The sequence below is a fragment of the Portunus trituberculatus genome, chromosome 37 (assembly GCF_017591435.1).
Source record: "Portunus trituberculatus isolate SZX2019 chromosome 37, ASM1759143v1, whole genome shotgun sequence".
In the NCBI taxonomy this organism is placed as follows: domain Eukaryota; kingdom Metazoa; phylum Arthropoda; class Malacostraca; order Decapoda; family Portunidae; genus Portunus; species Portunus trituberculatus.
This window is the reverse complement of record NC_059291.1, coordinates 2,782,350-2,807,019: the sequence shown is the minus strand read 5'-3', so window position 1 is coordinate 2,807,019 and position 24,670 is coordinate 2,782,350. Positions and strand designations below refer to the sequence as shown.

Genomic DNA, 24,670 nt, shown 5'->3' with positions numbered 1-24,670 from the left:
CCAAAAGGCAAAAAATGCTGAAAAATCCCTGGAAAAGGCCCAAAAAAGCAAAAAATGCTGAAAAAACGGCCCCAAAAAAGTACATAAGTCATAAATACTCCGAAGAGTCTCCGGAGAAAGTGCACATGTACATTTGGGTTAAAAATACAATGAAGAGTCTCCCTTCCTTCCCTTTTATTCAATAAACACATTTCTGTGGTCTGAAAACTCTACAAAAATTTTCAACTTAGCAAATTTTTACAACAGCAGAATTGCACATTTTCACAGCACAATACCAGAAAATTTTTACAGTGCAATAGCAGAATTTGTACATTGTGTGGTCTGAAAACTCTACAAAAATTTTCAACTTAGCAAATTTTTACAACAGCAGAATTGGACATTTTCACAGCACAATACTAGAAATTTTTTACAGCGCAATAGCAGAATTTGTACATTGTGTGGTCTGAAAACTACAAAAATTTTCAACTTAGCAAATTTTTACAACAGCAGAATTGCAAATTTTTACAGCACAATACCAGAAAATTTTTACAGCGCAATAGCAGAATTGCTGCAGCAGCAGCAGCATTGCTGTAGTCTGAAAACTCTACCAAAATTTTCAACTTAGAATTTTTACAGCACAACATAATTTTTACAATGCAATAATAGCTGAATATTTACACTTTTCAACTTAGAAAATTTTTGCAGTGCAAGAGCATAATTTTTACAAGGAATTAGAACAATTTGACAATTTTTACATTTTCAACTAAGGACAATTTCTCCAAATATTACATTACTCTGGGAATATTTTCAACTTGCAAAATTATTAGAGAAACAAAAATGGGGAAAGATGCCATGAGGCCTTCATATACACAGCAGCAATCCCTGTATGAACAGGTTTATCTCATTCCACCTATCATTGCCGTCCATACATTTGTCTAATAAAAAAGAAAAAAAAAAAAATTAATATAAGAACAAAAAAGTATTTTGAGAGCCTTTTCATTGCAAAAGGCTTGGAGGAACTATCAATTCTATAAAATTATTTTTTTAAGTTATCAACTCTATAAAATTTCACAATGGCATTGCTTTCAAACTTTCAGACTTTTACACATACACACACACACACACACACATACCTCCAATCATACAATACCTTAGTCCAATGGGGAGAAGTGATCATGTGACATTAGAGATGCAAATTCAGGAGGAAGATGAGATAAGTTACAGAGAGGACTATAACATAACATATAACATATAACATAAATAATAGGATAACAAAGGGCCACCAGGGCCCATCTAGGTTATCCTGTATCTGTCGCACAGCGACCTCGTCATCAGTACTTAAAGATACACTTACAAGTACACAATACATTATATACTAATTCTAAATATTTGGCCCATTAACAGGGGTAAGTCCTGCAGCGAAATCCTCTACAATTTGTGGTCCCCATACATGGGGATCATGTCTTGTTTAACTATAGTAAATTTCTTATAAAACTATCATGCAGTGCTATACATAATCATAAATCTAATAAATTTAAGTGCTTATCTAATCTGTTTTTAAACATTGTCAAACTAGTGCTATTTACAACCGTCTCTGGCAATGCATTCCAGAAGTCTACCACTCTATGACTAAAGAAATATTTTCTTATATCTAACCTGCAGCCTTGCTTTCTAATCTTCCTGCCATGATTTCTAGTCCTATTTCCTCCTCTAAGGTAAAGAAAGATCTCACATCTATGTAGTTCGTATCTGAAAACATTTTAAATAACTCTATCATATCCTCTCTTATACATCTCCTCTCAAATGAAAACATGTTTAATTCCTTTAATCTATCTCTATACTCCAGGCACTTTAATGCTGGTATCATCCTAGTTGCTCTTCTCTGAACTGCTTCTAACATGTTGATATCCTGCCTATAGTGGGGTGACCAGGCCTGTATGCAATACTCTAAATGGGGCCTAACATAGGAATTATATAAGCTACGCACCACTTCCTTACTTTTATAACTAACATTTCTATTTATAAAACCCAGGATCCTATTTGCCCTATTTCTTGCTTCTAAACATTGCTTTGAAAATTTCATAGTTCTGTCTATCACTACTCCTAAATCCTTTCCTCCTCTACTGCCTCTAGCCAACATCCCTCCATCTCATAGCTAAAGTTTGTGTTGTCTTTACCTAAATGCATAACCTGACACTTTTAGAATTAAACTCCATCTGCCACCTGTCTGCCCATGCTATCAGCCTGTCCAGGTCTCGTTGTATTCTGTAATTGTCCTTTTCACCCTGTACTGCACATGCTATCTTAGTATCATCTGCAAACTTTGATACTTTGCTACTAATTCCTATATCTAAATCGTTAATGTACACCAAGAAAAGAAGAGGTCCTAGCACTGATCCTTGGGGTACCCCACTAACCACTTCCTTCCACTCAGACATTGCCCCATTTAATACTACTCTCTGTTTCCTATCAGAAAGCCATTCACTAATCCAATCAACTAACCTACCCCTATCCCATGTAGTCTCAATTTGTACACTAGCCTCCTATGCGGTACCTTATCAAATGCCTTGCTAAAATCTAGATATATAACATCTATGCTATTTCCATCATCTAACTCCTTGGTAATATATTCTAAGATATCGAGCAAATTTGTAAGACAGGACCTCCCTGATCTAAAGCCATGTTGGGTATCTCTAATTAATCTATTCTCATTTAAATGCTCCCAAATACTACCCTTAATGATTTTCTCTAGTATCTTACATACTATACTATAAAGGAGAGAGATTAAATTATGCAAGAGCAAAGGACTATAAAGGAGAGAGATTAAATTATGCAAGAGCAGATTTTGAGAAATTAAGGATCTATTTTGCTGATACTGAGTGGAGTAATATTATTACAGAAAGAGAGTTCAAGGGAAATATGACATATTCTTACAGAAATATAATGAAGCAATAAAAAAGTTAGTACCTGTTTATAGAGTTAAGAAAGAAAATATATGCTTGGTACAATGCTAGATGCATACAAGCAAAAAGGGGAAAAGATAAAGCATGGAAGAAACTCATAAAGCGGAAAATGAATATATTAGAGTAAGGAGAGAGGAAGAAAGAAACTTTGAGAAAGATGTAGTGAATAAAAGCAAAGATGAACCCAAACATTTCTACAAGTTTATAAACGGCAAAACAAAGAATAAGGAAACAACTGAAAAAATAATTAAAGAAGGGAAGACATACCAAACAGAGGAGGAAATGTGCAAAATAATGAATGAGAGCTTCAAAACAGTATTATTCACTGGAGATGATTTCACAGAACCTAATAGGACATGGGTTTGCTGAGGATTACAGGAGATCGCAGTCCACAAAGAGGATATTGGAAGATTATTGAATAAGTTGGAAGTCAGAAAAGCAATGGGGCCAGATGGTGTATCAGGTTGGTTGTTGAAAGAATGTAAAGAGCAACTACTGGATCCAATTTGGGAAATAATTACAAGTTCAATAAATGAAGGGGAAGTTCCATTAGAATGGAAGAGAGCCAACATAATACCAATATTTAAAGGAGGAAAGGCAACTGAACCACTAAACTACTGACCAGTGTCACTTTTTTTTTTTTTTTTTTTTTTTTTTTTTTTTACATTACAAGGGCACTGGCCAAGGGAAAACAGTGTTGGAAAAAAAAATCCGCTGGTTGCCAGGCCCTGTTTAGAGGAAAGTAGGAGAAAGAAAAACAAAAAATCTAAAAGGAGGGTCCAGTTAACGTAAGAGGTGTCTTGACACTCCTCTTTTGAAAGAGTTTAAGTCATAGGCAGGTGGAAATACAGACACAGGTAGAGAGTTCCAGAGTTTACCAGTGTAGGGAATGAAGGAGTGAAGATACTGGTTAACTCTTGCATTAGGAAGATGGACAGAATAGGGATGAGAAGAAGTAGAGAGTCTTGTGCAGCGAGGCCGCAGGAGGGGAAGGCAAGCAGTTAGCAAGTTCAGAAGAGCAGACAGCATGAAAACAGCGGTAGAAGACAGATAAAGATGCAACATTGCGGCGGTGACTTAAAGAATCAAGACAGTCAGTTAGAGGAGAAGAGTTGATAAGACGAAAAGCTTTAGATTCCACCTTGTTTAGTAAAGCTGTGTGTGGATCCCCAGACATGAGAGCCATACTCCATACATGGGCGGATAAGGCCTTTGTACAGAGCAAGCAGCTGGGAGGGAGAGAAAATGGACGAAGACGCCACAGGACACCTAACTTCTTGGAAGCTGATTTAGCAAGAGTAGAGATGTGAAATTTCCAGTTTAGATTTTTAGTGAAGGATAGACCGAGTGTGTTTAATGTAGAGGAGAGGGAAGTTGAGTGTTATTGAAGAAGAGAGGATAGTTGTCTGGAAGGTTATGTCGAGTAGATAGTTGTAGAAATTGAGTTTTTGAGGCATTGAACAAAACCAGGTTTTCTCTGCCCCAATCAGAAACAAGTGAAAGATCAGAAGTTAGGCGTCCTATAGCATCTCGCCTTGAGTCATTTAATTGTTGTTGGGTTGGGCGTCTGTTGAACGCTGTTGAATAATGCAAGGTGGTATCATCAGCATAGGAGTGGATAGGGCATTGAGTCAGATTTAGGAGATCATTGATGAATAATAGAAAGAGAGTGGGTGATAGGACAGAACCCTGTGGAACACCACTGTTGATAGTTTTAGGGAAGAACAGTGACCGTCTACTACAGCAGCAATAGAACGATCGGAAAGGAAACTGGAGATGAAGGTACAGAGAGAAGGATAGAATCCGTAGGAGGGTAGTTTAGAAATTAAAGATTTGTGCCAGACTCTATCGAAGGCTTTCGATATGTCAAGGCCGACAGCAAAGGTTTCACCGAAGTCCCTAAAAGAGGATGACCAAGATTCAGTTAGGAAAGTAAGAAGATCACCAGTAGATCTGCCTTTACGGAAACCATACTGGCAATCAGAGAGAAGGTTGTGAGCTGATAGATGCCTCATTATCTTCCTATTAAGGATAGACTCAAAGGCTTTAGAAAGGCAGGAAATCAAAGCTATAGGGCGGTAGTTAGAAGGATTGGAGTGGTCACCTTTTTTAGGGACAGGTTGAATGTGAGCAAACTTCCAGCAAGAAGGATAAATAGAAGTAGAGAGACACAGATGAAAGAGTTTGACCAGGCAGTGAGCGAGTTCGGAAGCACAGTTTTGAGAACAACAGGAGGGACTCCATCCGGACCGTAAGCCTTCCGAGAATCAAGGCCAGAGAGGGCCAGGAAAACGTCTTTATAAAGAATTTTAATTTTAGGGATGAAGTAGTCAGAGGGTGGAGGAGTAGGAGGAATATGCCCAGAATCATCCAAAGTTGAGTTGGTAGCAAAGGTTTGAGCGAAGAGTTCAGCTTTAGAAAAAGAAGAGACAGCTGTAGAGCCATCTGGATGAAGTAAAGGAGGGAAAGACGAAGAAGTAAAGTTGTTAGAGATATTATTGGCTAGATGCCAGAAATCTCGAGAGGAGTTAGAATTGGAAAGACTTTGACATTTTCTATTGATGAAAGAGTTTTAGTAAGTTGGAGAATAGATTTGGCATGATTACGGGCAGAAATATATAGGGCATGAGTTTCAGCAGTTGGATGGCTACGGAACCGTTTGTGAGCCGCCTCTATCATTGACAGCACGAGAACAAGCAGAGTTAAACCAAGGCTTTTTAGCTTTAGGGTTAGAGAAAGTATGAGGAATGTATAGCTCCATGCCAGAGATAATCACCTCTGTTATGCGCTCGGCACAAAGAGAAGGATCTCTGACATGAAAACAATAATCATCCCAAGGAAATCAGAATAGTACTGCCTTAGTTCCTCCCACTTAGCAGAGTTAAAATGCCAGAAGCACCTCCGCTTAGGCGGGTCCTGAGGCTGCACTGGAGTGATAGAACAGGTAGCGGAAATTAGATTGTGGTCGGAGGAGCCCAACGGAGAGGAAAGTTTAACAGAGTAAGCAGAAGGGTTGGAGGTTAGGAAAAGATCAAGAATGTTGGGCGTGTCTCCAAGGCGGTCAGGAATACGGGTAGGGAACTGCACTAGCTGCTCTAGGTCATGAAGGATAGCAAAGTTGAAGGTTTGTTCACCAGGTTGGTCAGTGAAAGAAGATGAAAGCCAAAGCTGGTGGTGAACATTGAAATCCCTAAAATGGAGATCTCAGCAAAAGGAAAGTGAGATAAGATGTGCTCCACCTTGGAAGTCAAATAGTCAAAGAATTTTACATAGTCAGAGGAATTAGGTGAGAGGTATACAGCACAGATGAATTTAGTTAGAGAGTGACATTGAAGTCTTAGCCAGATGGTAGAAAATTCTGAAGATTCAAGATTGTGGGCACGAGAGCAAGTGGTGTCGTTACACTTACAAGTGTCTTGGGAAAGTTATGTGAAATAATTATCAAAGAGAAATGGGTTAAATTTCTACAAGAGGAGCAAGTCATATCGAATAGACAATTTGGGTTCAGGACAGGGCAGTCATGTGTATCAAACTTAAGCTTCTACTCCAGTTATTGCAGGGCTTGAAAATAGAAATGGAAGGGTAGACACAGTATACCTGGATATTAAGAAGGCTTTTGATAAAGTCCCTCATGGAAGACTACTATGGAAACTAGAGAACATAGGAGGACTGCAAGGAACTTTGCTTGAATGGACAAGAGATTATTTGAAGGATAGAGAAAGGAGAACTGTGATCAGAGATACATACTCATCTTGGGGTAAAGTAACTAGCAGAGTGCCACAAGGATCAGTGTTAGCCCCCATTATGTTTCAGATTTATGTAAATGACATTCACATTGGGATAAACAGTCATATAAATTTATTTGCTGATGATGCAAAGCTGCTAAGAGTTATCTAAACCAGAGAGGACTGTCTGCTGTTGCAGGAAGATATAAACAAGATCTATGAGTGGAGCAGGAAGTGGAAATTGGAGTTTAATGCCAAGAAATGTCACATAATGGAACTAGGAAAGAGTAAGAGAAGACTGATATGGAACTATTTGATGGGAGAGAAACAAATAATAAAGACTAAAGAGGAAAAGATCTGGGAGTGATCATATAGGAAAATCTGAGCCCTGAAAACACATAAGCAAGATATTTGGACTATCATATAAAATGTTGACCAATATGAGAGTGGTATTTCATTACATGGATAAAGATATGATGAAAAAAATCATCACAAGCATGATATGCCCAAGGCTGGAATATGCAGCAGTGGTATGGTCTCTGAGCTCTTAAAAGGATATAAGAAAATTGGAAAGGATACAGAAGATTGTTACAAAGATTATGCTGGAATTAAAGGACCTCACATATGAAAAACAATTGAAGGAAATGGTACTGCCAACCTTACAAGATAGAAGAGAATGTGGCGACCTAATAACAATGCATAAGATAGTAAATGATATTGAAAAGATAGACAAAGAAGACCTGGTGTTGTTGACTGAAGGAAGGACAAGACAACATGAAAAGAAGATCAAGATGAGACAGTGTGTGAAGGATATTGGAAAATACAGTTTTCCACACAAAATGGTGGAAAAATGGAATGCAATGGATAATGAAGTTGTTACAGCACATAATGTGCATAACTTTAAGGAAAAATTAGATAAATGGAGATATGGAGACAGGACACTATGAGCCCCACTTGAACCCTGCACAATACAACTAGGTAAACACACACACACACACACACACACACACACACACACACTGACAAGACGTTGGAGAGGGGGCTCCAGCCACGGCATCAAATATCTACCTATACGTGAATATACAGGGCCAGAGCAGTAATAGGAATGTCTCTATGGTCCAATGAGGTGATGAGTGGGGGGAAAGTGAGGAATGTCACAAAATAGGAAGAGGTGAAGTGTGTGAAAAGTTTGTTTGTGCGGTCACCAACCTGCAAATAGCTGATACCCATAAACATGACGGAAGCGAGAAGGGATTCATTTGTGGGTTTTTTGGATTCCCCAGGACTGAGAGAGGTGAGTTTGGACAGAAAAATTGAGAATATGGAAAAAAGAATTGGAACAATAGTGGTAATAGAGGAAAAGTTGGATAGAGTCCTAAGAGAAAATGAGGCCTTCCGTAGGGAAGTCATAATGCTTATCAGGGAAAATGCCAAGTTGTTGACACAAAAGTTGGAATTGGAAAGTAACAATGCGCTCCTAGGAAAACAGTGTCAGGAATTAACTGTAAAAATAACCAAGATGGAAAGAAAACTAAAAGAAGGAGAGGAGAAAAGTAAACAAAGAGACACTAGGCTGGAGGAGGTGATAAAAAACAATGAAGAAGTGCATAACAGTTTTAGAGAAATAATTAAACAACAAGAAAAAGAAAAGAGTGAGTTGGCCCAACAGGAGATTGTTAAAGTTTTACAGCAAGAGGAGACAATGGTGAGAAACATTGCAGAAAAGAAAAAGTCTGTGGTAGTGAGTGGATTAAAGGAAGGAAGATTATTAATATAAGAAACTGGCAGGAGAGAAAAATTAAGGAGGAAGAGAAGATTAAGACCATGCTGAATAAGATCTCGGAAGAAGAAAATGCATTTGGAGAAGTTGAGGAATATATGAGATTGGGAAAGTATGAAGAAGGAAAGTCTAGAGCCATGAAGATAACATTAAAATCCCAAGTAGCTGCTGAGCATGTATTGAGAAATGCATGGAAGCTGAAAAATTGTCAAGAGACAAACATGATTTGTGCAAGAAGAAATATGTCGCAGGAGGAAAGGGCTAAGATGAGAGAAATGGTGACAGAGGTGAGAGAGAGGAATGAGGCAAGAACAGAAGAAGAAAAGAAGTTTTTTGGAAAATAAGAAACGACAAAGTGTGGAAGTGGTGGACAAAAGAGAGGGAGTAAAAGACCAGACAAAGGAGCAGATAAGGAAGAAAGACATAAGAGTATCATATACTAACATAGACGGCTTCCTATAAAAAGATTAGAGTGTATGGACCATCTGATAAGGGATAAACCAGATATTATGTGTATAGTGGAGACTAAATTGAGACCGAATATACAAATAGATTGGTTTGGAGGGGGAAATTATAGAATGTGGAGAAAAGATAGAGTGAATAAAAGTGGAGGTGGAATAATTGTGTTAACAAGAAAAGACTTAATAGTGCAAAATGTGTGCCTTGGAGGAGACGAGGAGGAAGTGGTGGGTGTGGTGGTGACTGATGGAAGGCAAGATATCAATATTGTAACTGTGTATGTACCACCAAAAACAAGTGCATGGTCAAATGATCAGTATAATAGTATGGTGGAAAGCACATTGGAAAGAATGAGAAATGAAGCTGCAAAGAAAGCAAAAATGGTTATAGTTGGAGATTTCAACTGTAAAGACGTCAATTGGGAGGAATTTGAAGTGGAGAATGGTGGAGAATGGGCTGAGCAGCTATTAAATTATGCGGTGGGAAATTTGATGACACAGTGGGTGAGGCATCCAACAAAGGGAAGGAGGGGTGATGCCCCGTCGAGACTGGACTTGATATTCACAAAGGGAGTAAATCTAGAAAATGAGATTGAGCATGAGTGTCCTTTGGGGAAGTGTGATCATGAATTATTGAAATTTGAGGTAAAGGTGGGGTTCAGCAAAGATAATGAAGTTGGATACAAGGAGGAATGCCTAAATTATGCTAAGGGAAGATATAAGGAGTTGAGAAATTACTTTGGAAATGTGGATTGGTCCGAAATGTACCAGGAAACAAACATGCAGTTAAAATATGAAAAATTTATGGAAATATATAGTGAGGCCGCAGAGAACTTTGTGCCAAAATATACTAAGAAAATCTTAAAGGGAGATCAATGGTTTAACAAAACCTGTGACAAGGCAAAAAGGGAGAAGGAAAAGGCATGGGAAAAATACAAGAGAAATAATGAGGAAGTGGAGAGAGAAGCATATAGGAATGCAAGAAATAAATATGTTCAAGTGAGAAGAAGGGCACAACAAGAATTTGAACAGAGAATAGTGGAGAATTGTGAAAGTGATCCCAAAATGTTTTATAAATTCATTAATGGTAAATTACAGAAAAAAGAAACAGTTGATAAATTAAAGGTTGGAGATTATATATATGAAGATACAAGTGTCATTGTTGAAAAACTGAATGAGAATTTCTGCAAAATATTCACAGAAGAAACACAATTCAATCGATGGATGTTACCTGTGACAAGATGGATGCAAGAAATTATAGTAACAAAGAGTGACATTGCAAAAGTTTTAAGTCAATTTGATGTTAACAAGGCAATGGGACCAGATGGTGTGTCTGGAAGAATGTTAAAAGAATGTCAAGAGCAGTTGCTAGATCCAATTTTAGATTTAACAAGAACATCTATCAACACGAGACAGGTCCCAGTAGAATGGAAAAGGGCAAATGTAGTACCAATCTACAAAAGTGGATGTCGCATGGAACCATTGAATTATAGACCTGTTTCTTTGACCAGCATTATGTGTAAGATATGTGAAGAAGTGATCAAAAGCAAGTGGTGTGAGTTCCTGGAAAACAAAGAAATACTAAGTGAGAAACAGTTTGGCTTTAGAAAAGGGAAATCGTGTGTATCAAATTTGCTGTTTCTACTCAAGAGTGGTCGATATTTTACAAGAGAGGGATGGATGGGTTGATTGTGTATACCTAGACTTAAAAAAAGCATTTGATAAAGTACCACGTAACAGATTGATGTGGAAGTTAAGTAGTATCGGAGGAATAAGGGGAAATCTGACGGAATGGATGAGAAATTATTTGACAGGTAGAGAAATGAGGATAGTAGTGAAGGGAGTGAAGTCAGAGAGGAGGAAGGTAACCAGTGGAGTTCCCCAAGGTTCGGTGCTTGGTCCCATCATGTTCCTGATCTATATAAATGACATGCCAGAGGGAGTGAGAAGTTATATGAATATGTTTGCAGATGATGCAAAGATTATGAGGAGAATGAGGAATACGCATGACTGTAATATACTGCAGAAGGACTTGGACAAAATATATGAATGGAGCAGGATGTGGCAAATGGAATTCAATACCAACAAAAGCTGTGTAATGAGAATGGGTAAAAGTAAATATAGACCATATAAATACTACCAGCTGGGGGGGAAGACTGTAATTGAAGTCAGAGAAGAAAGACTTGGGAGTGACTGTACAGAGTAATCTGTCTCCAGAAAAGCACATTAATAGAATATTTGGAAAAACGTACAGCATGCTCCAAAGTATAGGATGGGCATTTAATTACCTGGATGGGAACATGATAAAGAAAATATTGACCACCCTGATTAGGCCACAGTTGGAATATGCATCAGTAATTTGGTCACCATACATGAAGAAACATGTCAAGAAACTGGAAAGAGTGCAGAGGTTAGCAACAAGAATGATACCAGACTTTAAGGAGGTACTGTATGAGGAGAGGTTAAATAGGCTGGAATTAAGCATGTTGGAAGAAAGAAGAGTCAGAGGGGATATGATAACAATGTTCAAAATAGTACATGGAGTGGACATATTGGATAGGGAGAACCTGATCACGATGGCATCCAGTAATTACCGAAGAGGACACCCAAAGAAAATACTGAAGGACTCCTGCACGAGCGACATCAAGAAGTATAGCTTCCCGTATCGGAGCATGGATCATGGAACAAACTGATCATAGATGTGGTGTGTGCGGCGAGTGTCAGTCAAATGAAGGAAAAATTGGACAAGTGTGGACAAAGAGATAGGACATAGAGAGCTACGGCTTGGGCCCTGTAATCACAAATAGGTAAATACACACACAAACAGTATATAAATGGTAAGATGAAAAATAAGGAAACAATAGAAAAAATAATTAAAGGAGGGAAGACATACCAAATAGCAAAGGAAACGAATTAAATAATTAATGAGTTTCAAAACTGTGTTCACTGAAGAAGAGGAATTTACAAAACCAAATAAGAAATTGCATTGCAGAGGATTGCAGGAAATCATAATGCACAAAGAAAATATTGGAAGACTACTCAATAATTTGAATGTCAGAAAAGCAATGGGGCCAGATGGTGCATCAAGCTGGGCACTAAAGGAATGTAAAGAGCAGGTGTTAGATCCAATTTGGGAAATGGTTACAAATTCATTAAAAGAAGGGAGAGTATCACTGGAATGGAAGAGAGCCAACATAATCCCAATATTCAAAGGAGGAAAGTCAAATGACCCACTAAAATACAGACTGGTGTCACTTGTGGGGGAAGGTATGTGAAATTATAAAGGAAAAATGGGTAAATATCTGAAAAAAGAACAGGTTATATCAAACAGACAATTTGGGTTCAGGACAAGAAGGTCATGTGTGTTGAACTTAAGTTTCTAATCAACAGTGATAGAAAGACTGGAGAGCAGAGATGGGTGGGCGGACACAGTATACCTAGACATAAAAAAAGGCTTTTGATAAAAGTACCTCATGGCAGACTATTCTGGAACTTAGAGAGCATAGCAGGACTAAGAGGAACTTTGTTACATTGAATAAGAGATTACTTGAAGGAGAGAGAGAGGAGAACTGTGATCAGAGAAAAATACTCATCCTGGAGTAAAGTAACAAGTAGAGTGCTACAAGGATCAGTGTTAGCCCCCATTATGTTCCAGGTATATGTAAATGGCATACAGAATGGGGTAGCCAATTATATTAATTTGTTTGGTGATAATGCAAAATTGCTAAGAGTAATCAAAACCCAAGAGGATTGTTTGCTGCTGGAGGAAGATATACACAAAATTTATGAGTGGAGGAAGAACTGGAAGTTAGAGTTCCATGCCAAGAAATGTCACATAATGGAATTAAGAAAGAGTAAGAGAAGACCAGAAGTTAGAGTTCAATGCCAAGAAATGTCACGTAATAGAATTAAGAAAGAGTAAGAGAAGACCAGTATGGAACTATCTGATGAGAGAAGAACAAATAATGAAGACTAAAGAGGAAAAAGATCCGGGAGTAGTTATGCAAGAAAATCTGAACCCTGAAAAACACATAACTAAGATATTTAGATATACTAATATTAAAGTGGCACTTCAATACTTGGACAAAGATATATTGAAAAAAATTATTATGAGCATGATAGGTCCAATGTTGGGATATGCAGCAGTGATGTGGTCACCGAGCTTGAAAAAGGATGTAAGAAGATTGGTATGAATCCAGAAGATAGCTACAGTGATAGTGCCAGAACTAAAGGAGAAGAATGAAGAAATGACTGAAGGAAATGTGGAGACCAAAAAATAGACAAGGAAGACATGGTGCTGGTGACAGAAGCAGCTGGAAGGACAAGAGGACACGTAAAGATGATTAGGATGAGGCAGTGTGTGAAGGATGTTGGAAAATACAGTTTTCCACATAGAACATTTGAAAAAAGGAATGCATTAAGTGATGAAGTTTTTACAGCACATAATATGCATAACTTCAAAGAAAATTTAATAAGTGGAGACATGGAGACAGAACGACATGGAGACAGAACACTATGAGCCCTGCTTGAACCCTGCACAATATAACTAGGTAAATACACCTTGCAGTGTTGATTGAAATTCCATCTGCAGGAACTGCAATGGTCAATGGTTCATGTTTGTACAAACTGGATTGTTAAAACTGATACAATTAGATCATGCTAATAAACAAAGATCTTTATACAAATCTTCATAATGCAAGATCTCTAATAAGTCCCTTTTTATACATTACAAATTTCATAAACCATTCTTCCTTGTAGCTAAATATACACTTACATGTAATGAAGTGATCAATGCACAAAGGTCAAATTGCCAAATATTGCCATTTACTGATTGGTTTAAAGTTACCTACATGTCACCATGATATCCAGGTTCAAGGTGGTTACACCAAAGATGTGCTTAGGTGGTGATATGGGCCCTAATATGGCTACCACTATAAACAAAATTGCCTGCTCCACTAATGGGTGGAAGCTGAACGGCACTTCCCATACATACTCTTCAAGCATACCTGCAGGTGCTTAGGCCACACACACACACACACACACACACACACACACACACACACACACACACACACACACACACACAAAAAAAAAAAAAAAAAAAAAAAAAAAATAATAATAATAATAATAATAAATAAATAAATAAAAAAAAAAATAAATAAAATAAAATAAATAAATAAAATAAATAAATAAAAAATAAATAAATAAATAAGTAAAAAAAAAAATAAAAAAAAAAAAAAATAAATAAATAAATAAATATATATATATATATATATATATATATATATATATATATATATATATATATATATATATATATATATATATATATATATATATATATGTTTTGGTTAAAACTGTGTGAACTACTTTCCACAAAAAAGAAAGCATGAACCAATGGTGGTGTGAATGTTGAAGCATCCTCCATCCTTGCCCCTCTCTGTCTTGCAGTCTGCACACACGTTTATGAAAGCAGAGTGCAGTGTGCCGCTGGACCTCCACAAGCCTGCAACAAAAAGAAAGGAGTCAACAAAAGTTCATGTTTAGCAGTCATTTGCATGTCTTATCAATCTGAAATCATCAAAACTGATCACTTGTAATCACATTTGTGGTACAGGAAGGTATATAACAAACCCAGCCAAACAAAGCCACACTATTTGGAACAAGTCAAAATAACTACTACTTGACAACTTGTTTGCCTTACTTGGAGTGCAGCAGTGTGTGTGTCACTCCTTTCTTGAAACTCTCGAGCACCTTCATGTGTTCAATAAAGTGCTGGGCAGGGATACAAAGAAACGCTTCCCTCGACGCCACGCAATCAGTGCAGCACGTCCTGTGGGGGGCACACAAACCGTCACTGCACTAGCCAACACCCTGGAAACATGTACAACTCAGCCATTCATCCCTCCTTACGCATACAAAACACCACCAATCACAAACACACAAACTGCACTCACCAATGCCTAATAAATAAATCAATAACACAGATTGATCACATTTATCTTTGACAGACACAAAGTTCAGAGAAAAACTGAGAATCTGTACATCTTACAATTCAATCATTTCAACTTTTCTTCATTAGGACAACAAAATTTCATGAACTGTTTCACTTCATATATATGTATACACACACATATTCATATTCATATTCATATTTTTATTGACCACAATATTTTTTTTTGTACACAGCACAATATACATTAAAACATAAAATGGTGCACAAACACACACACACAATGATCTTACCTGCATGATATGGTGCACTGCCTTCCTTAGTGGAAATAAGACAGCGTGGAGTGGTGTGGATACTATCAGGCTGGTTGCAGAAACTACCCAGCCTGCCTAGTTGTACTCAATCCTTGCTCACATGCTCTGCCACAAGCTTCTAAAACCTGATGTCCCTGAGAGAGAGAGAGAGAGAGAGAGAGAGAGAGAGAGAGAGAGAGAGAGAGAGAGAGAGAGAGAGAGAGAGAGAGAGAGAGAGAGAGAGAGAGAGAGAGAGACTGTCACAGGTTGTATTTTTTTTCCTTGAATCTTCTACTTTTGCTCATCTTTGTAATGTTTTGGTGTCAAATGGTAATAAAGAAAGATATAATAAGAACAAATATAGGATTAAAACAGCTGAAATTTAGAGGCAGTGGCAGCGAGAATAGATATGGTCATGATAAGTACCTTGTGTGACCTTCTCTTTTATTCTATTAGTTTGTTGGTGACTGTCCTGATACGAGATAAATAACAAGGCAGATATTCATAGTACAATTACCCTATGGAGAGTTAGGTTAGGTTATGTTACAAGATATCAGGTTAGTTTATCTTTTGGGGGAGATGAATGATAGCTTAGTTTACCATTCATGGTTGGTCTATCCTTTATTTATAATCTAAACTGGAAGCTTCAAATCTCATCCCTTGCTAAAACAGCTTCTATGAAGTTAGGCGTTCTGAGACGTCTTTGCCAGTTTTCCTTACTCTTGACTGCTAACTCTGTACAATTGTCTTATCTGTCTTATCCACCCATGTATAGAGTAACCTTCACATGTATGGGGTGGTTCCACTCACAGTTTTATTAGATAGGGTTGAATCAAAAGTTTCTCATCAACTCCTCTCCTCTGACTGACTGTCTTCAGCCTCTTTCTTACTGCTGGAATATTGCATCTCTTGCTACCTTGTGATAAATATTGACAAGAGGTCTTCTGTTTCCTAAATACAGCCATTTGTCTCCTAAGGCTTAGACCTTCTGAGCAAATGCAAAATTTGGTCTATTTTGTTTCCCCCGACCAATTCAACCAAGACAAACTTAATCTAAGTTAACCTAATCCTAAAACTAAACTAACCTAACCTAAACTTAATATCATAACTGTTTTAGACGCAATGTGCATCATTAGGAGTCAGTAATTGCCCACACTGCGGTAAAAAATAAATAAATAACTTGCTAGTCTACCCACTAGACTTTAAGTCGAGTAGCAAGTTTTGCCCTCGCATAAAAGGTACAGCTGCGTGTGCAAACATGAGGAAATAAGCCAAACAAACAAGGCGACGAGATGCAAACGTACAAACACGGGAATCCAATCTTTTCTTTTCCTAACTTTCTTTCTTGTATCTGTCATGACACCTGTTGCTTGAGGAGCCCGAGAAGTAATTAGTCTCTCACTTACCTGTGTGGCTAGTCAGGGGGGCTGCATGACAGCTGAGACGGCGAAAAAGGTGGAAAACATGACGGAGCAGGGACACGCATCTCACCTTCAAGGGGACTGGACTAGCTGGATTGATTTTGATCTTGAATCTTGATGGTACAGGACTACAGGTGGCTCGAGATCACTCCGTAGCCAGGTAGAAAAAAGTAATGGAAGAAAAAGAACAGCTCAAAAAAGATGAAAGATTTAAAGCAACACAAACTAAGATGAACAAAAGGGTAGAAGTCATTGAAAAGAAATGGAGTGAGAAAGGAGAGGTAGAAGATCAGGGAGACCTGAGGCAAGAGATAGATAAGTGGAAAAAATGCATGAAAAGATTAATGAAACTCTACGGTTGATGGAGGAAATGGTGAAAGCAGTGACGGGAAAGGTTATTGAAGAGCTAGAAGAAAAAAAAAACTGAAAAAGAAGAGGAAAAAGAATATAATAGTATTTAACCTGAAGGAAAGTGAGAAGAGTGAGGCAAAGGAGAGAGAAAAGGAGGACAGAGAAGTCTGTGAGCATGTATTTCATGAGAAGTTAGGGGTGGAAGGAGCACAGGTGGAGAAGGTGTACAGAATGGGAATGAAAGTGAGAGGGAGTGAGAGGCCCCTAATAGTATGTCTGCGTGATGTATATGATAAATGGGAGGTGGTGAAGAGGGTCAGACAGCTGAGAGACTGTCATGAGGAAGACATAAGTAAAATCAGGATTGCCCCTGACAAAACTAAGAAAGAGAGAGAACAAGACGCAATGCTAAAGGAAAAGTTGCAAGAGAAAAAGAAAACAAGGAAGCCAGTAGAAAATACAGAAGGGAAAAATTGTGAGAATTGGAGAAGGCACTGGTGGGGACTGAAATACAGGTGCACGGGACAAATAAATAAGCGAAAAGAGTGTAAAAATTAAGGTAATAAATATACAAGGGCTAACACAAATTAAAGCAAAAGAAGTAGAAGAGTTAGTGAGTGATAGTATAGTTTGCTTAACAGAGACCCAGAAGAAGCTAAGAGATATAAATTTCAGTGTTAATTGTGTGATAGTAGATAATATGAGAGAGGAGCAAGATAGAAAGGGAGGAGGACTAATGGTGCTATATAGGAAGGATACAGGAGTAGAGCTAGAGAAGATACCAACAAAATGTCCAGATATATTGCACACAAAAGGGAAAATGAGAGGATGGGAGATGAGACTAGTAGTGGTTTACTTGAGTGTTAACGATCCAGTGAGAAATAGTAATAATAAGCTAGAAATGGAAAGGATAATAAATGGAAACTCTCACCCGTTCTTAGTCATGGGTGATTTTAATGGACATGTGGGCTTCAAAGGGGAAGCAGAAGGTGAATAGTAATGGAGAAATAATTTTGGAATTGATGGAAAAATATAGCTTGATTGCAGATGCACAGGAGAGTTCACATGGAGCAGAAATGAACAAAGGAGTGTTATTGATTATGTATTGGCAACAAATCAAGTCTATAGGAAATTCAAGAGCATGCAAATAGATAAGAAGGAAATTTTTGACATGTCAGACCACAATCTAATTGAAGTGGAGCTAATAATAAAAGAGGAGAAGAAAAAATTTGAGAGTAAAGAGTGGGTTGTGAAGGAGTATTATAAAACAGACAAAAATTCCTGAGAAAGATTTCGGATGTGCATGGGAAGTCAGGGGCTAAATAAGGAAGTGGAGAACACTGAAAAATTGGAGTCACTAATAAAAGAAACAGCAGAGAAGGTGCTAAAAGGAAAATATAGGAGAAGAGGAGAAAAGAATAGCAAGAACACAGAGCCTGTATGGATAAATGATGTAATTAGGAAAGAAATAATAGAAAGGAGGAAATTAAATAGGATGAGGAAAAATGCAACAAATGAAGAAGAGAGGGAAAGGTGGAAGGAGTTATACCTAAAGCAAAAAGAAAGGGTACATGTGCTAATAAAAAAGGAGATCTGTAAACAAGAAGAGAAAACAGTCAAAGAAATTAAGGAAAGCAAGGATGGAGGAAAGAAGATGTGGGAGTACATTAAGAAGCTAAAAGGGGAAAAGATCAAGGAGAAAAATCCCCTAAAAATTTATGGAGAAGATGGGGTAGAACTGGAGCAGGAGAAGGTGGGGGAGGAGGTAAAGAAATTCTGGAGCAACATATATAGAAAATATGAAAACAATATTGAAGAAATCTGGAATGTGAGGAAGAGAGAGGAGTATACAGGGGAGTATGAGAAAATGATCAAAGACATAGAAGAGAAACGATCAGTTAGGCTGAACGCAGTTGATGAACAAGGGACAGAAATGCAATATATACAGACTTGTGCAGTGGAGGTATGGGAACACATCGACATGGCAAGAAGGGTGACAGGAGGAGAGGTGCAATTACAACAGAACATTATCACAGAGGAAAGAGTGGCGAGGTGTCTAGGAAAAATGAAGAGCAAACGAGCTGTGGGGACAGATAATATTAAAGGAGAAATGTACAAGGAGATAGGAAATAGCACAGTATTAAAGGAAATATTAGCAAAGGGAATGAAAAGTACATTAGAGTCAGGCCATGTACCAGCAAGCTGGAAAGAATCAAGGACAGTGATGATCCCAAAACAAGATGCCCAAAAGCCAAGGATTTGAGACCTATTGCATTAACTAACGTTGGGTATAAACTAATGATGTCAATCATAAGAGATAGCTTAGAAGATCATATAACAAAGAACAGGTTAGGGAAAGAAACGCAAGGAGGTTTCACAGAACGTAGTAGAATTGAAAATAACATTTTGTTCTAAAATACTGCATACAAAAATTTTTCAAGATAAAAAGACGTTGATTGTAACATCAATTGATTTTGCCAAAGCATATGATAGCATAAAGAGGGAGAAATTAATAGAAGTCCTGATGGAAACTAAAATAAACCCAAAATGTATTAATTTAATAGCCAATGTATATAACAATGATAAGACCAAAATTGACCTAGGAGAGGAAGAAAAGCTGGAAATAGACGTGACAAGCGGAATAAGGCAGGGATGCACAGTGTCTACCACTCTTTTCAAACTGATTACTTTTAAAATAATGCAACAAATAGAAGATTTAAACAAAGGCTACAGGGACGAGGAGTTTAATATAACATCGCTTTTCTTTGCTGACGATGGAATGTTGTTAACCAGCAGTGTGGAGGATACCAAACACGTAATAAAGAAAATGGAGGAGATAGGAAAAGAATTTGGGTTAGAAATAAACAAAGAGAAAAGTAGAATAATAATATTTAACATGAAGGTAAGACCAGAAAATATTGAAAATATATTAGTAAAAGATAGATTTAGATATTTAGGAATCACTATAAATGACAGCATTAATTGCTTCAAAGTGCAGAAGGAGGAAATGTTAACAAAGGCGAGAAAGCTGGCCAATATGACGAGGAGCGTAATAGCGAGTTGCTCAAAACTACTCATTGGAAAAACTTTTTTGAAGAGTGTGGCACTTCCCTCCATTTTATATGGAAGTAGCATTATAGACTTTAATGAAATGGAAATTAATAAGCTGCAGAGGATAGAAAATGGGGTTTTCCGGCAAATTTTAGGAGCACCAAGCTATACACCTATAGCAACCCTGAGGGGGGAAGTTGGAGCATCTAATGTGAGTTCAAGAGTGAGGGAAGGGCAGCTAACATATCTAAGATACCTACTGGTGGAAGGAAAAGACTTGGTGAGAAGGGTAGCAGAGGAGTTGGTGGAGAGTAGGCAAGGGAGATGGATAAAAAGAGTGGCACAGGAGCTAAAAGATCCGAGAGAATTAAGACTACTGAGAGGAAGCATACAAAATGAAACAAAGGAAAGTATATCAAGCATAATGAAAACTAGGGACACACAGGCATGGCGAGAATCATTAAATGATAAAATTAGTGTAACTCTGTACAAAGAACACAGGAAGGAGATTGGAGGGCAAGATGAGGTATACACTAATGACATAGCATCAGATATCCTATTTAAATGTAGAACAAACACCTTAAAATTAAATGATAGGAAAAGATTTTCAAATGAAAGTACAGACTGTTGGCTGTGTAGTGGTGACAATGAAAATTTAGCCCACTTCCTTCTCTGGTGCCCTGCCTATGCCACAGAAAGACAGAAAAATAAAACATTACAGCAGCCATACCTGGAAAATACTGAAAAAATAACAGGGGATCTGCTTTTTAATAATACAGACATACAAGAAACAAAAACAACTCTGCAAAAATTTTGGAATGTAAGACAAAAGAAGATCAAGGAAATAGAAGACAATAACAGAAACCAATAAGTGAAAGAAGAAAAGACCCCGACAGCCAGAAAAATACGTCAGGGAGAGCCGATACAAAGGCATCTCTCCCGACCTATAACTCAACTCAGCTCAACTCAAGGCCTTTGGATCGACAGCTCCTGTAGAGAAAAAAAAAGAAAAAAGAAAAAAAGAACCCGACAAAAAAAAAAAAAAAAAAAAAAAAAAAAGGTGAAAAAAAGAGCAGTATTCTATTCACTTATCATCCATACATCTCGCTCGCCACATTCTCTCCAGATACTCCTTCAGTCTCAATTATCCTTTCACTCGTCCCTTTACACAGTCCCAGCAACAACGCCGTCCATTCTCTTCCTGTCTTCTCCACTCTTTCATCCCTATTATGCCCTAATTCAGTCAGAATCACTTGCATCATCTTATACATCGGGGCTTCCTTTTCCTTATACCATTCCAGCGTGCTCTTTCATTCCATCTCATTCTTCCATATATATTCAGTCCCCACCCACTTCACCTGTCTGTCTATCTCACTCTTCCATTTCCTCGCATCCCATTCATTTCCTACTTAGCCTCCACTTGTCACGATCCATTCACATTCATTTTGATACCTCCCAGCTATTTTCATCCCCATACATGCAACTTGTAATCCACTCCTCTCTGTCATTCTCATACACATTTTCTTCCATTTGCTTCCACTTTCATTCCACAGATAAACCTTTCTTGCTATTCCTTCATCGTCCATTCTCTCCTTTCATTCTGTCAGGTCCTGATGCTTTCTTGTTCTCTAGTGTAATTATATTTTTCTTGACTATATCTTCAGTGCTATTCGGGTATTCCATTGAGGCTGAAAGCTAACTCTAAGTGTTCAACGACTCCCTTTTGACAAGTGATAGTGGTTTCCTCCCCTTCTTCCTGCTCTATTATGCTTACTCTTATGTCTCCTTCTCTAGCTAGTTTGTCTTCTTTAGAATTCACATTTTGATTTTGTATTCCGTCTCTTTAATCTTGAATGAAATGAATATGACAATGCGTCATGGTACTGAAGGGGTGAAGGACACACCTCTAACTAGCAAGGAAATACCTTCCACTCTTTGATGTCACTGCTCCCAGTTCTAGGAGTGTTGTCACGTCTTCAAATTAGCATGAGTCAGTCTTTTCTGGTGATACTGGTGGTAGCAATGTAGACAGCCAGTTTGGTATTCACAGGCCACTACTTGAGTGATGTGCAGAGGACATATGACAATTGTTTCTTGGGTCCTGTAATTACTAGGGGTAGTTTGGTGTCTAATGACCAACGTTTCTGTATCGACCTGTAAGGAGACCACACACTAACAGCCCTACTGTTACTTTATTTATTGATTGTGTGTTCAGGCTCCATTTCATCAAGCCTCCACATGTCACATGGTGCCTCAGGTTATGTGCTAGTCTCAGATATTCGTCCCCGTGTTAGCCTTCACCTTGTGTCACTTTAGTGCCACTTACTTATGTTACGAGTCTTGATACAAGTGACAGTTTCTTCAACAAATATAATTTTGAGACTTAATTAAATTAATTTGAGGATCATATCTGTATACAGTAACTAACCTCCCACCTCCCCTTGCAAGTGGCATCAGATGGGTCCCTTATATCTTAATTTCTGAGATAGGAATATGATGGAGCTTTCTGCCTGCCCTCTAGCAGTGGATTATGGTAACAGGGTGTAAGTTCACTTATACTGCATTCTTTGTAATTGATAAAAGAACAGCTTAGTGCTATGTATATGATACAAATAAGTTATAATTCTATCTTCAAAATTATATATTTAGTAGGCCAACCAAGGTAATCAAACATGAAATTATCAACCCTTTTATTAAGAACTGACTGGCAGAACAGACGTCAGTATGGCACACAACGCAGTCACATCACAATAATTTCCTAATGTTATTAATGATCTTATCCTTTGGTTTCTGTTATTGATTTTCCATGATAGACATACAGTAAATCATCACACAGTCAACACGTCCAGGAGGTTACAGGTGCTAAACTGGCAAAGCCTGTGTACAGTCTATGAACACTCACTCTCTCTACAGTTTGGTCATCTGTCATTGGCTAAGCTTTCATAATTGTTCTCTTGTTAGCCAGTCACTTAGGGTAGTGAGTCACAAGTAAATGTCAATGGTAAGCTTGTGAGCTTGTGCTTTGAAGCTGTCTAGTTACAGTGAACCCCATAATCCTGGGTTTCCATGTGATGATTGGAAACATATCTAATTATTCCCTAAGAAGAAAGAGTGTAAGGTAGGCAAATTTGAAATAAGATTGTAGTTAAAAAAAAATATTGCATAGCTTGGCTGCAGTGCATTATTTTTCTTTCCACTATGATCTGCTCTAAGGACTGGGACAGTGGTTATTATGAAAGTCTAGCAGGAGACCTTACACCCTATCTTACATATTTATAAGACACAGTTTCCAGTTGATACACAAATTTTTTTCCTCTAGAGATCAAGAGAATTTTTATAATAGCAGTAATATTGTAAGATGAATTTAATATAAGCCAAGGACTGGGTTGCTCCTACTAAAGTGATAACCATTACAAGAGTCATTTTAATAACAGTGCATCTTGTCTTTGACTGAAGAACTCTTGTCTTAACAGTTTCTTGTCCATACCCTTGACCTTTTTTTGGGCTGATGGCAACGTCAAAATGTATGTACTCTCATAAATAATATTTATTACAAAATTAGCATATTCTTACAACCTACACAAGATTATTTCTTCAGTTGTACACATAATTTTGACTAGCCTCTTGAGATGAGTAAAAACAACACTGAAGATATCAAACCTGCATGTGTTATATATCCAAATAAATATTTTGATGTTTTAGAGTGCAACAAGCAAAGGCAGCTCAGTTTAAAAAGTCTAATTTAAAGATGCTCAATTAAATTTCTCAACATATTCAGCACTTGAAGGACAGCTTGTGCATATAAAATGTAAAAAGTTCATATATGAAAATAAATATAACTGAAACTGGACATGATAAATACTGAACATAGGCAAGGCTACTTGTGTTTTATTATTATAATGAAAGGGATATATATATATATATATATATATATATATATATATATATATATATATATATATATATATATATATATATATATATATATATATATATATATATATATATATATATATATACTGTATATATTTATATACTTATTTATGCTGTACAGATATCTCACTACCTTCATAACTTAATGGTATAAGACTTGCATGTACACTGTACATCTTACTTGCTCTTCCAGATCAGGCACAAAGGCAACACAGTTTGCATGTGGACTACTGGAACAGACAAGTGACCAGCACATCAGCCTTCATGCTGCTACACTGTGTCAATGCACCTTTTCAAGGAAGTGTTGGATTAATATCTTCCATCCATACATAACACAGTTTGTTCCTAATCAGTAAAGTAATGCAAAACAAGCTTCTACAATAAAGTTGCACTCACATATTATTAGGTATAAGTTGTCAACTACTGTATAACCTGACACACGATGGCTCTGGTGGTTGGTTCATCAGTGCTAGGGACCACTGAATTCCACCAAGCTGACCGGTCCAGGTAACATAAGTTACAAGGTATGTATATGATATGCATTTTTCATAATTTATAAATGAATATGAAGACCACCTCATACTTCAAAGATTGAATATATATATATATATATATATATATATATATATATATATATATATATATATATATATATATATATATATACATAATTGGCTTTCCTCTTACTGTTTTCATATTACATTTTCCTTTCTGACAAAATTATGTAAGGTAAGAATGTTGTGATTGAAGATAACTCACTTCT

The 24,670-nt window shown here is 37.3% G+C and overlaps 1 protein-coding gene across 1 annotated transcript in view; it reads right to left on the bottom strand.

Moving 5' to 3' along the window:
• The window catches only part of LOC123513890, a 29,107-nt gene extending 12,413 nt beyond the window's left edge, over positions 1-16,694 (bottom strand). The window contains exon 1 of the mRNA XM_045271353.1: positions 16,558-16,694. The gene's annotated coding sequence lies outside the window, so the exon portion shown is untranslated. The remainder of the gene's footprint in view (positions 1-16,557) is intronic.
• Between the last annotated feature and the right edge of the window lie 7,976 nt (positions 16,695-24,670).